Genomic DNA, 13,242 nt, shown 5'->3' with positions numbered 1-13,242 from the left:
TTGAAAGAAAAGTATTGTCAACCTGAAATTGTCTTCCAAAATGAAGACAAACTAAAGACTTTATCCTAGATAAACAAAAGCTGAGAGAATTAGTTACCAGAAGACATGCACTACAAGAAATAATTTTCAGAGTTTGCAGAACAGGGAGCCTGGGTGGCTCAGTCGAACGAACATCAGACTCTTGATTTCAGTTCAGATTATGATCTTGTGGTCGTGGGCTCAAGCCCTGCATTGGGCTCCACACTGAGCATCGAGTCTGCTTAAGATTCTCTCTCTCTCTCTCTCTCTCTACCCCTCTACCCTGCTTCTATCTCTTTCTCTAAAATAAAAAAAAGAAAAGAAAACATAATACAATTTATAAGATGCAAATAAAGCAATTATTTATAGGGAAATTTATAGTTTTTAATCCTTATATTAGAAAAAAGTAACATTCTAAAATCTATTTTTCAAGATTCCCCATTATGAAAGTATAAAAAGAAGAGTGATATTAAGCCTGACATAAGTAAAAATGATAATGATAAGAGCAGAAATCAATAAAACAAAAAAACAGAAAAAATAGAGAAAATTAATGAAACAAAAATCTGTTCTCTGAAGAGTAATAAAGTTGCCAAGGTTCTGGCTGAACTGAACAGTAACAAAACAAAAGGACAACTCAGATTATCAGCATAAGGTACAAAGGAAGAAAAATGGCTAAAAATATGCCAGTCATTAAAAGAATTAGAGATTACTTAAAAAATGTATGCTGGTAGTCTGAGTAACCTAGATGAAATGAACAAGTCCCTTGAAAAACACAAGTTACAAAATAGACTCAAAAGGAAACAGGAAAGCCAAATTGCTTGAGGACGTTTCCAAGACAAACACATTTACAAAACAGACCCTTAAAGCCAAATAGTCAGAAAGTCCTAAACTTATTAACAAAATTAAATTTTTTAAGTGTATTTATTTTGAGAAAGAGAGAGAGTGCACACGTGTGCATATGCAGAGAAGGGCAAAGAGAGGGAGAGAGAGACTCTCACGCAGGCTCTGCATTGTCAGTGCAGAGCCTGATGTGGGGCTTATTCCCATGACCCTTGAGACCATGACCTGAGCCAAAATTAAGAGTTGGACACTTATCTGACTGAAGGTAACTTACTAATGAAATTAGGCAGGCACCTCTAATGAAATTAAATTTATAATTAAATATCCTTCCACAAAGAAACTGCACAGTGCAAAAAGGCAAGAAAACAAAATAAAAGGGCAAAAAGATCAGTGAAGAAGAAGTAAATCTTTCTTCATTCCCAGATAACATGATCATCTGTGTAAAAACTGCTAAGGAATCTACATAAAGCTACTAGCGCTAATCAGTGAAGTCAGCAATATAGTAGGACTCAAGGCAAGATACAAGCAATCATATTTCTCTATGCTATAAATAAATAATAAATTGTATAAGATGATACCATTTGCAATACCATCCCAAAGCATGAAATGCTTATGAATTAATTTAGCAAAGTAACTGAAAGTAGTGTAACTGAAAATTACCAAACATTGGTGAGAAAAATCAAAGAAGGCTGAAATAAATAGATGGTTGTTAGTGGACTGGAAAACTAAATATTTAGGTTCAGTTTCCTACAATTTATAAATAAATTTGATGCAATCCCAATGAGAACCACAGCAAGGCTTTTTGTAGAAATTGCCAAGATGATTTAAAAATGTATATGAAAGAGCAAAGACCTAGAAGAGCCAAATTAATTTTTTTAAATTATGAAGGTGGAGGTATTAAGCTGCTTGATATCAAGACACATGAGAAAGCTATAGTACATAAGTAAATATAAATAAACCAATGGACCCAGTAGAGAACCCAAAAATAAACCCATGTATCCATGGTCCTGCAATATCACAAAGCTGCCCAGATAATTCAGAGGGTAAGAAGAGTCTTTACAAAATGGCACTAGAACAACTAAATTTCAATACTTTTTAAATGAAACAATATGTACTTTATAATCTACACAAAAACTGACTTGAAATAAATCGTTGACCAAAACATAAAGCCTACTATTACAAAATTTTAGAAGAAAATCTTAGGAATCTTGGGGTATGTTTCTTTAATAGAACAAGCAGGGACTACAAAAGGAAAAACTGGCAAAATCTACTTCATCAACATTAAAAATGCCTTTTGCCGGGAACTATGAAAGAATTGATGTTTTATCTAACTTGCCAACCAATAAGTGAGCCTGCCTGGACTCCATGGATGCTGTCACGCAAGACTCTCGCATCAGCACTTAATTACTCACAGAACAGAAGAAGCGTGACCATTAGCCTATTTCCCCCAATTCTTTTTGTCCCTAAATCCCACTGGGGTGAGGCAGCTGGGCCCAGATGGATGCCTGAACATGCATTGAGTTGCACTGCTGAGAAGCAACCCTGACCTTAGGGAACTCAAATCTTTTATGATGTGCAGTATACATGACTGCCCTTTGCTCCAGAAGGAAACATTACCTTTATTCTCCTGGACAGTCAGCATACCTGCCCTCTGCTCTGGAGAGAGACACTATCGCTCTCTTTCAAGGCTGAGTGCTCTACAAACATCCATTAAAAGATACTCCAGGGAAAAGTTCAATTAGCAACTTGCTCACAATAAATGTAGAAACACGAGAAACCTATGAAGAATGGCCTTCTCAAACTGTTGTTCCAGAGATGCTGTTAAGTGCACCCATAAGAAGGGCAGACACACAAAAATATTTATAATACATACATGTGACATGTTCTGCGACTCAAAATGTATACATAACTTCCACTACCTGATAAAAATAAAAATCATTTAAAAATAGACAAAAGATTTAAATATTTTACAAAAGCTATCTGAATGGCTACTCAGTATGTGAAAAGATGTTGAGCATCTACTACCTGGCAATTTAAAAAATAACAAGGGTAGTACCGATAAGCACAATAACATGGATGAACTGCAGAAATATTACCCTGAGCAAAAGAAACCAGATGCAAAAGAGCATACTGTATGATTCTAATTATACCAAATTCTAGAAGGGACAGAAATAATCTATTGTGACAAAAAGGAGATCAATATATGCTTTGGGGTTCAGGATAGAGTTTGACTTCACAGAGCTAAAGGATCCTTTTAGAATAATTGAAACATTCTGTATCTTGATTATAGTGGTGGTTATCCAGTTGTATACATCTGTCAAAACTTATTAAACTGTACACTTAAAATATGGGTACTTTATTGCATATAAATTATGTCTGCATACAGTTTATTGAGGATACAGTCCAGTTACATAAAGGACAACTTGAAATAACAAACTCATAGGTAAAGGAACAATGCACTATGGTGCATGAAAACTATGGTGTTGGATTTGAATACAGTGAAACATAATCATCTAGAATCCATACAAAATAGAATGCAGGTTTTTTTTAGTGCTTATTTTAGAAAGAGACAGACAGACAGACAGACAGACATGAGGCGGGGAGGGGCAGAGAGAGGAGGAGAAACAGAATCAGAAGCAGGCTCCACGCTCCAAGCTGTCAGCACAGAGCCCAGTGTGGGGCTCGAACTCACAAATCGAGCGATCATGACCCGAGCTGAAGTTGGACATTTAACCAACTGAGCCACCCAGGTGCGCCTAGAATGCAGTTTTTTATCATCAATATTCAAAAGGTATTAGTAATTATAAGACAGTTCAGTAAGGTACCTGGACACAGAATTAATATTTAAATCTTAATTGCTTTGCTACTTACAATTTTCAAATACAGTGGTGAATATTTTATTCAAAGTAAGAATGTATAAGCAAAACCTTAGGTATATATTTGAAAGGACATATATAAGACATATATGAAAAATATTTTTCATTTCTGCTATGGAACACAAGACAGACTTTAATAAAATAAGACTATTTTGGTTGACCGTTGCTGCATTAAAAAATCACCCAAAAAGTAAGTGGCTTAAAATATTTACTTCGTTGTAGTTTTGCTGGGGTGTAGCTGGCCAGTGAGGAGCTTGGCTGGGCAGCTCTGCGTCTCCCTACGATTCTGCAAACTGGGGTGCTGCTTCTTCAGATTGTGACGACGGGGACAGATCTGCTCTACACGTGCTTCATCCTTTGCTGGGAGTCTAGTAAACATGGACAGTGTTCTCCTACTGGCGGTGGCAGGAGCTCAAAAGACAGGCCTGTGACTCAAAAGCATTTCAAATTCAGCTTATATCATTCCTGCCAATACATTGTTGGCCAACTCAAGTCTGCATGTTCAAGGACAACGTCAATGGGCAGGAAAAAAATGTCTCCTCCTATGGAGTAGTAGAAGGGACTGCAAAGTCATGTGGAAAAATTGCACTATGGACAGAATGTTTCTGTCCCCACAAAACTTCATATGTTAAAGCCCTAACTCCCAACGTAATAGTATTGGGATGTAGGGCCTTTGGGTGATAATTAGCTTCAGATAAGGTCATGAGGGTGGAGCACCCATGATGAGATATGTGCTTTTATATGAAGAGAAAGAGATACCAAAGCTTCATCTCCCTGCCATATGAGGATACAGTCAAAAAAGGCAGCTTCCTGGGGCTCTGGGGTGGCTCAGGCAGTTGAGCGTCTTCACAGCTTCTTGGGGTGACTTTGGCTCAGGTCATGATCTTAAAGTTCATGAATTTTGAGCCCTGAGTCAGGCTCTGTGCCGACAGCTCAGAGCCTGGAGCCTGCTTCGGATTCTGTGTTTCCCTCTCTCTCTGCCTCCCCCCTCACACTCTTGTCTCCCTATCAAAAATAAATAAATGTAAAAAAAAAAAAAAAAAAAAAAAAGGCAGCTTCTTGCAAGCCAGAGAGAGAGACTTTACAATTACCAAATCTCTTAGTGCCTTGGACGTCCAAGTTCCAAAACTATGAGAAACAAATGTCTGCTGTTGAAGCCACACAGTCTAGTATTTTATTACAGCAGATGGAGCTAAGACAGATTGTCACTAAAAGGATACGTGAAGAACTGGGCCAATAATGGAATCTACCAAAATACAAAAAAAATCTGGATTTTGGACAGGGTCTTCAACTGTGGTGATTATTAAGCACTTACACAAATCCTTTGACATAAACGAATTCGTTGACTTCTCCCATTCTATGAGTTTTCCACTTGAACCTGGAGAAGGCTTTGTCTATGAGTAGAATGTGCCAGAGAAGATGGAACATGACGTTTGAGGCTTCTGAATCAGCAAAGACTGTGCTTTAAAAAAAATACTTCAATATTTTAGGATGATGATTATTGTGCTAATAAGTTTGTAAATTTGCATAACGTGTTAGCGCACATGTTTTGTCTGGAGTAACTAAAATGTATCCAATAATTAACCACCTACAATTGTGCTTACCTTTACAATTTAAAAATTGTTTTATATAAAATCCAACAAATTCATAAAACAGACACATAGACGTTTAGCTCTGCTTCCTGCACTCAGCTTTCACACCACATGAATCACAATAGTTAAGAATAAAAATAAAACAATTGTATAAGACCAATTTTTCCTGATTATTCTACAAAGAAGTTGTGAAGGGCTGGCTAGTGGCCAGACTGCTGTTATAAGACAATTCTAGGGATAGATGAAGTTAAGGAGGCCAGGTCCAAGCCAACAGAGTAAAGTTCACAGAGGTGGGTTCCCTAAAACCAAGAGAGCTGAAGGGAGTCAGTGCAGTACCATGGAACTGAAGTTGCCCACGCTAGACTAAAGCCCTGCCAAAGTTCTTCATCTTCACTACCTTAAGAAAGAACTACATTGTGGCCCACAAATGCAGTCAATCTGCTAACACTGAAAAGCTGAACTCACAGCACTACAAGTCAGCTGGCTGAGACACGTATGAGAACAGATGAGAGAAATACTGCTGAATGGTGTCTGTGTGTTGTACAGAATTAGGGCAACAGCATGCCCAGCATCCAAATCAAATTGATAGCACACATAAGCAAAGCTTGAGTTAAAACTGCTTAGCAAGAGAATGTGAGGTAGGTGGGTAGAAGTTGATAACAGCAATTAAATTTGCAGGTATTGGAGTAAATGTATCAGGTTCTTTTTTTTTTAAGCAGGACAAAGGCATGCTGTCCATGAAATGCAGATCAGTAATACCTAAGTCTTGTTTGCAGAGACTACAGCCTACCAGGCGAACAGCATGAACTTTCTTGTCTGCTTGTTCCTTTAAAACAAGAGAATGTATCTGTCTCCTATTCTCTCTCTGTTCCAGATCTTCTTCCAGTTGAAAATAACTTCTTCACTCCTGCTAGCACTCTAGCACTACAAGGTCTTCCTCTACTTCAACATCTGGTCCAAACCTCCTTGATTGAGTTCTGCCCAATTTAATCAACTTCTTGCTTTAACATTTTCCACTGATTAGCACACTTTTTGATGTTGCTTTGTAAGTATACCTGAGGGTTATTTAATGGGTGGGTCCTATCATTTTGACCAGATTGTAAACTCCTAGAGGCGAGTCTCTAAATTTTTTCCAGATTTGTTGAGATATAATTGACATTATATAAGTTTAAGGTGTACAGTGTGTTGATTTGACGCCACTTATATATTGTAGTATAATTACTTCTGTAGCATTAGCTAATATGTCCATCAGGTCACATAATTATAGTTTATTTTGGGGAGAACATTTAAGATCTACTCTCTTAGCAATTTTTAAGTATAAAATACAGTAGTGTCAACTCTAATTGCAATGCTATGCATTAGTTCCCCAGAACTTACTCATCTTCGAACCAGAAGTTTGTACTCTTTGACCAACATCTCCCTAAATCCTCCACCCCAAAGCCCCTGGCAACCGCCATTCTATGCTCTATTTCTGTCAGTTTAGCTTTTTTATATTTCACAGATAATGGTATCAGACAGTATATGTCGTTCAATGTCTGACTTATTTCACTTAGCACTATGCCCTCAAGTTTCATCCAAGTTGTCACAAATAGCAGGATTTCTTTCTCTATCATGGCTGTGTGTGGGTGTGTGTGTGTGTGTGTGTGTGTGTGTGTGTGTGGTGTAGTGTAGTGTAGTATATATATTCATCCACTGATGGATGTTTCCATCAGGTTGTTTCCATATCTCAGCTATTGTGAATAATACCACAATAAATGTGGGAGTGCAGATATCTTTTCAATATCCTATTTTCATTCCTTTGGATATAAATCCAGAAGTAGGATTGCTGGATCATATGGTAGATCTACTTTTAATTTTTTAAAGGAAACTTCATACTGTTTTCCATCCTGGCTGCACCAATTTACATTGTCACCAACAGTGCACAAGGCTTCCCTTTTCTCCACATCCTCATCAACACTTGTTATCTCTTGTCTTTCTGATGACAGTCATTCTAACAGATGTGAAATGATATCTCGTTGCATTTATCTGATGATTAGTAATGTTGAGTGTCTTTTCATGTACCTGCTGGCCATTTGTATGATTTCTTTGGGAAAAAAATTTTTAGCAAATTGAATTCAACAGCATGTTAAGAGGATCATGGCCAATGGTTTTTATCCTTGGGGTGAAGAATAGTTTAACATACACAAACCAATAAATGTGATTTACCACATTAATAGAATGAAAGATAAAAATCATATGACCATTCCAATAAATGCAGTAAAAGCATTTGACAAAATGCAGCATCCTTTCATAAATTTCAATTCCAAAATTTCAATTTCAAAAACTTGGGTATATAAGGAGCATACCTGAGCATAATAGAGATGATCAATGACAAGCCACAGCTAACATCATATATAATGGCCAGAGCTTGAAAGCTTTTCCTCTAAGATCAGGCATAAGACAAGGTGCCCACTCTTCGCTCTCCTATTCAACAAAGTACTGGAAGTCTTAGCTAGAGCAACCAGGGAAGATAAAAACAAAACAAACAAACAAACAAAAAACTGGGGACACCTGGGTGGCTCTGTTGGTTAAGCATCTGACTCTTGATTTAGGATCAGGTCATGATCTTCCAATTTTGTGAGTTTGAAACTTGTGTCAGGCTTTGCACACTAACTGCACGGAGCCTACTTGGGATTGTCCCCTCTCTCTTTCTCTCTCTGCCCCGCACCTGTTTGTGTTCTATCTCTCTCAAAATAAATACATTTTATTTTATTTTATTTTTTTTAGTGTTTATTTTATTTTTGAAAGAGAGAAAGAGAGAGTGAGCATGGGCAGGGGAGGGGTAGAGAGAGACACCGAATCTGAAGTAGGCTCCAGGCTCTGAGCTATCAGCAAAGAGCCCTATGTGGGGCTCAAACCCACCAAATGTGAAATCATCACCTGAACTGAGGTCGGAAGCTTAACTGACTGAGCCACCCAGGTGCCCCCAAATAAATACATTTTAAAAACTTAAAAAAAATTAAAACCATTCCAAGTTGAAAAGGCAGAAGTAAATTTGTCTTTATTTGCAAATATTATGATCTTATATATAGAAAATTCTAAAGACTCAACCCAAAAACTGTTAGAACTAATTAATAAATTCAGTAAGGTTGTAAGATACAAAATCAACATACAAAAATCAGCTGCATTTCTATGCAGTAACAACAAAATATTTTAAAAAATAAATGAAAGTGGGCTCAAGTGGTTTATTTTAAGGAATTGAGGACCCAGATGGAAGAGAGAGGGAGAGGGCAAATGAGGCAGAAACAGTCTTTGAAACGATATTCAGGAATTTCCTTAAACCAGCAAAACATATAAATACAGAGATTCAAGACCTTCAAGAAACTCTAAGTGGGATAAATAAAGAAAACCACACATTAGACACATTATAGCAGAGCTGCTGAAAACAAAAATAAGAAATTCTCATAAAAGCAGCCAGAGAAGAAGACCTGTTACATTATAGTAACAGAAATAAAGCTGACAGGTTACTTTTCAAAAGAAACAGAAGCAGAAGACAAGTGAACGATCTCTTAACTCACTGAAAGAAAATAATCCCACCAGATTACAATTTTTAAACTCAGCAAAAATATCATTTAAAATGAAAGTGAAGTAAAGATGCTTATAAACCACAAAAGCTGAAATAATTGTCAGCACACCTACAGTACAAGATATAGTAAAATAGGAGCACCTGGGTGGCTCAGTCGGTTAAGCATCCAACTTTGGCTCAGGTCCTGATCACACGGTTCTTGGGTTCGAGCCCCGCGTCAGGCTCTGTGCTGACAGCTAGCTCAGAGCCTGGAGCCTGTTTCAGATTCTGTGTCTCCCTCTTTCTCTGACTCTCCCCTGCTCATGCTGTCTTTCTCTCTCTTTCTCTCTCTCTCTCTCCCTCAGAAATAAATAAAATAAATAAGAAACATTCTTAAAAAACGAAATAGTAAAATAGATTTTTTACTGATATCAGGTGGAGGCATAAAACTGCAGAAAGGAATAAAAAATATTGGAAATATAAACATGTAGATGAACGCAAAAGGATGATCTGTTTAAATCAGTAACAATCAATGTCTTCTAGGGTTTATAACAAATGTAGAAGTGAAATACATGTTGGTAATAGCATGAGGGCAGGATATTGGTAAATGTAGTTAAACTGTCAAATAATTTGTGAGTTTTCCATAAAATGGTAAAATTACCAATATGACAAAGTCTGATATAAGTCCAATGATGACTCATAATGGGAAATATAACCAGTAAAAGATTAATACAAAGGTATAACTAAAATGTTGGAAGAGATAAAATACAATAACTTTTAAAATATTGTTTAATACAACAAAAAGGCAGAGAAGAGAAAAAGTGGAACAAAATAGATGGAACAAAAATGAAAAATAAACAAGATGGCAGATTAAATCCAGCTATACCGGTAATCACACTTTGATGGAATATGATGAAAAATGAAGAGATGGTAAGACAGATTTTTAAAAATGGCTTAACATATTCTATTCACAATAAACACACTTAAAATATGAAAGCTGATAGACTGATAAAAATGAATGAAAAAATATATATCATGCAAATATTAGCCAAGAGAGAGCCTATGTAGATACATTATATAAGACAAATCTTTGATGCAGGTGTCATTGCCATAGTTAAAGACAGACATCTGTACATAAGAGTCAACCCACCAGAAAGCATAAAATACTAACAATGTTAATACAACTAAGATACTAACATAACTCTCTCAGCAACTATTAAAACAAGCAAGCCAAAAACATCAGCAAGGATAGAAAAGAAGTAGATAAAACTATTAAGCAACATGATCTAAATAACATGTTTGGATTGTGTCATAGCACAGTTGCTGAATAAATTTTTTTTTTAAGTACACAAGAATCTTTGTCAAAAAACACTACATCCTGTACTGTGAAAGCGTGTCTCTAAAAATTACAAAAGACTGAATAGTGGAATAATAAATTGAAAACCTAAAGCAGAAACAGAAGCAGAAAATCCTCCAAATGTATTAACGCCATTCTCAACATAGGTAAGAAAAAAACCACAATGAAAATTATAAAGCATTTGAACTGAACATAATGTAAATATATGACTAAATTTGAGGAATAGAGTTAAGTGCATAGAGAGAAATTGCTTGCTTTAAATTCATGTATTAGAAAAAATGAAAAATGTAGAAATGAAGCTTTTATCTCAAGAAGATGGAAAAGGAAAAATAAATTCAACCTAAAAAACATAAAAAGAAGGAAATAATAAAAGTAAGAATATAAGATAAATAAAAAACAGACACACAATAATCAATAGAACCTTAAGTTACTTATTTGAAAATATTTTAAAAACTGATAATACCTTGGAACATTGATCCAGAAATTATAAAAAAAAAAAGAGAGAGAGAAAACACAAATTACATTATCCAGAATGGAAAGCAGATATCACTACTAAAAGGAAGGAAGATACTCTATACTATATGTATTAAAAAAAAATCAGAGAATATTGTAAATTTAACAAGAGGGTTAAAATAAAAACAATTTCCTGAAAAATATAACAATAAAATTGAAAATCTGAATAGTCTTTTTCTTATTATTGTAACTGAAACCATCCTACAATGAAAACTCCAGGCAAGAATGACTTCCAAATATTTTCAAACATTTAAGGAAGAAATAATGTGAATTTAATGCAAACTCTTTGACATAATAGAGAAAAATGAAAGTCTCCCCAGCCAGTTCCATGACTACCATAACCCTGATACCAAACTACCAAATTCTTGCAAGGACATTAGAAGAAAATATTACAGGCAACATCTCTCATGAATACAAAGTTTAAAATCCTCAACAAAATATTACCAAATAAATCTAACAATGAATATGAATATGTTATACACAACCGTTATACATATCATATCATGCTATTGTTTTACATCAGAAACAATTGATTCTTATTTCAGCAATGCAGGATTAGTTTAATATTTGAAAAAGAAACAATGTTAATTGGCCACATTAATAAAACAAATTTCAATAAATGGGAAAAACAGCATTTAAACAAAGATTAAAATTCTGTTCATGTTATGACAATCTATTCTTCTAAGGAAGCTAGGAATAGAATGTCCTTAATCTGAAAAAGGGTACCTAGTAAGATCTATTTCTATCATCGTATTTAATGGGGATATATTGAATACTTTCTTTCTATAATCCAGAACAAGACAAATTATATATAAAGAGAATTCTATCCACTATTGTATTGGAGGCCTTTGTCTATACAACAAAACAAAATACTACTACTACTACTACTACTACTACTACTACTACTGCTACTACTGCTACTAATATAATCATGAAAGAAAGAAAGAAAAAAAGAAAGAAAAAGAAAGAACAAAAGCCACAAAATCAAAAGAAAAACAAGGAAAAGAAAAAGAAGGGAAAGAAAAGACACTGAGTTATATTATTTTATATGTAGAAAGCCCCCACATAATCTACAAAAAATCCAATAAATTAATAAGTGAATTTAGCAAGATTGATACAGGGTAAATATACCCAAAAAAATCAATTGAATTTCTTTATACTCGCAACAAATTATTGGAACAAGAAATTTACAGATACCATTTATATTAGAATTTGAAAAACATTAAATTCTCAGATATAATATTTTGAAGACGTGAAAAGCTTTTTCACTAAAAAGTATAAAATACTGTTAAGTTCATAGTATCTATATTTACTTGTATTGTCTGGAAGCTAAAGTGAGTCTTCTAGGGCAGGACAGATACATACTCATAGCGATAAACATATTAATTCTCCTCTGTCCCAATTCTTTTCTAAGAAGATATGAAAAGAGTCAGACTGGATGTCACCTTACAGTACTGGACTGAGGTCTATACTGTGGCCTAGGAACCATAAAAATATGAACAGGAACTTTAAATAGAAGGAGAGTGGCCTGACTTTCCCTTCAGAGAAAAGGAGAGAAAACTTTGCTCTTTAAGGTAAACATTCCTTGAGAAGAGAAAGGAATGAAACTGGACTCTTACCTTTCAGAACAGGAATGAATGTCATTAGAGGAAGATAAGAAAGGCACCTTTGAGTTTACCTCCACGGTTTTTATCTCCAGGGCTTCAGGACTCATCCCCTTGAAATGAAAACTCAGACCTGTGTGAAAGTAAATCTTTTCAATTCTCACTACTTGGTTATTATGTAATTTCCAAGGCTTGTGTTTTGCCCCAGGTTTCAGTTTTCTCTCCTTCAGGAAGCCTTACCCATACAAACACATTTAAAAAATAATAATAATAAATAAATAAGCTCTCTATAGCTCCATCAGTACTTCTCAAATAAAAATTTAAAATGCCTTAATAAATACCCATAGACAATATTTTCAAGATCTTAGTTATTAGCAAAACTATTGATATATGTGATACAATTCCAGTTCAAATCTCAGAAGGTTATGTCCGGAGGAAATTGAAAGATTGATTTAAAAATATATATGACATGGGGATACAGCACAGAGAATGTAATTAATAATACGTAACAACTTTATGTGGTGACAGATGGTGGCTAGATTTATCATGGTGATCACTTCGTCATGTGTATAAATGTTAAATCACTGTGTTGTGTCCCTGAACCTAATGTAATACTGTATGATGACTACATTGCAATAAGAAAACAATGGATAGGAAACTACAAAGATGTAGAATACTCGAGACAACTTTGTAAAAAACCCATGTAGTGCATGTGGCACTAGATTTTAAGACCTACTACAAAACTGTAAAAATTAAAGCAGTATGATATTAGTGCAAGGGACAGACAAATAATCAAGGCAGTAATGAGAGTGAGAATAATAAACAAAATTGGATCTTTGGGCAGTGGTTACACAGGGCAGTCAGGAAGAACAAGACGAGGTGACAGGATTGTATAATC

The 13,242-nt window shown here is 35.1% G+C and overlaps 1 long non-coding RNA gene across 1 annotated transcript in view; it reads right to left on the bottom strand.

Annotated features, from left to right (window-relative positions):
* The window catches only part of LOC120234417, a 47,730-nt gene extending 35,289 nt beyond the window's left edge, over positions 1–12,441 (bottom strand). The window contains exon 1 of the long non-coding RNA XR_005529088.1: positions 12,360–12,441. This is a non-coding gene — a long non-coding RNA (uncharacterized LOC120234417). The remainder of the gene's footprint in view (positions 1–12,359) is intronic.
* Between the last annotated feature and the right edge of the window lie 801 nt (positions 12,442–13,242).

Source organism: Hyaena hyaena, unplaced genomic scaffold (genome assembly GCF_003009895.1).
Source record: "Hyaena hyaena isolate Hyena2069 unplaced genomic scaffold, ASM300989v1 scaffold_109, whole genome shotgun sequence".
Lineage (NCBI taxonomy): Eukaryota > Metazoa > Chordata > Mammalia > Carnivora > Hyaenidae > Hyaena > Hyaena hyaena.
Note: the sequence above shows the minus strand (reverse complement) of the source record. Positions and strands in the feature narration are given on the sequence as shown.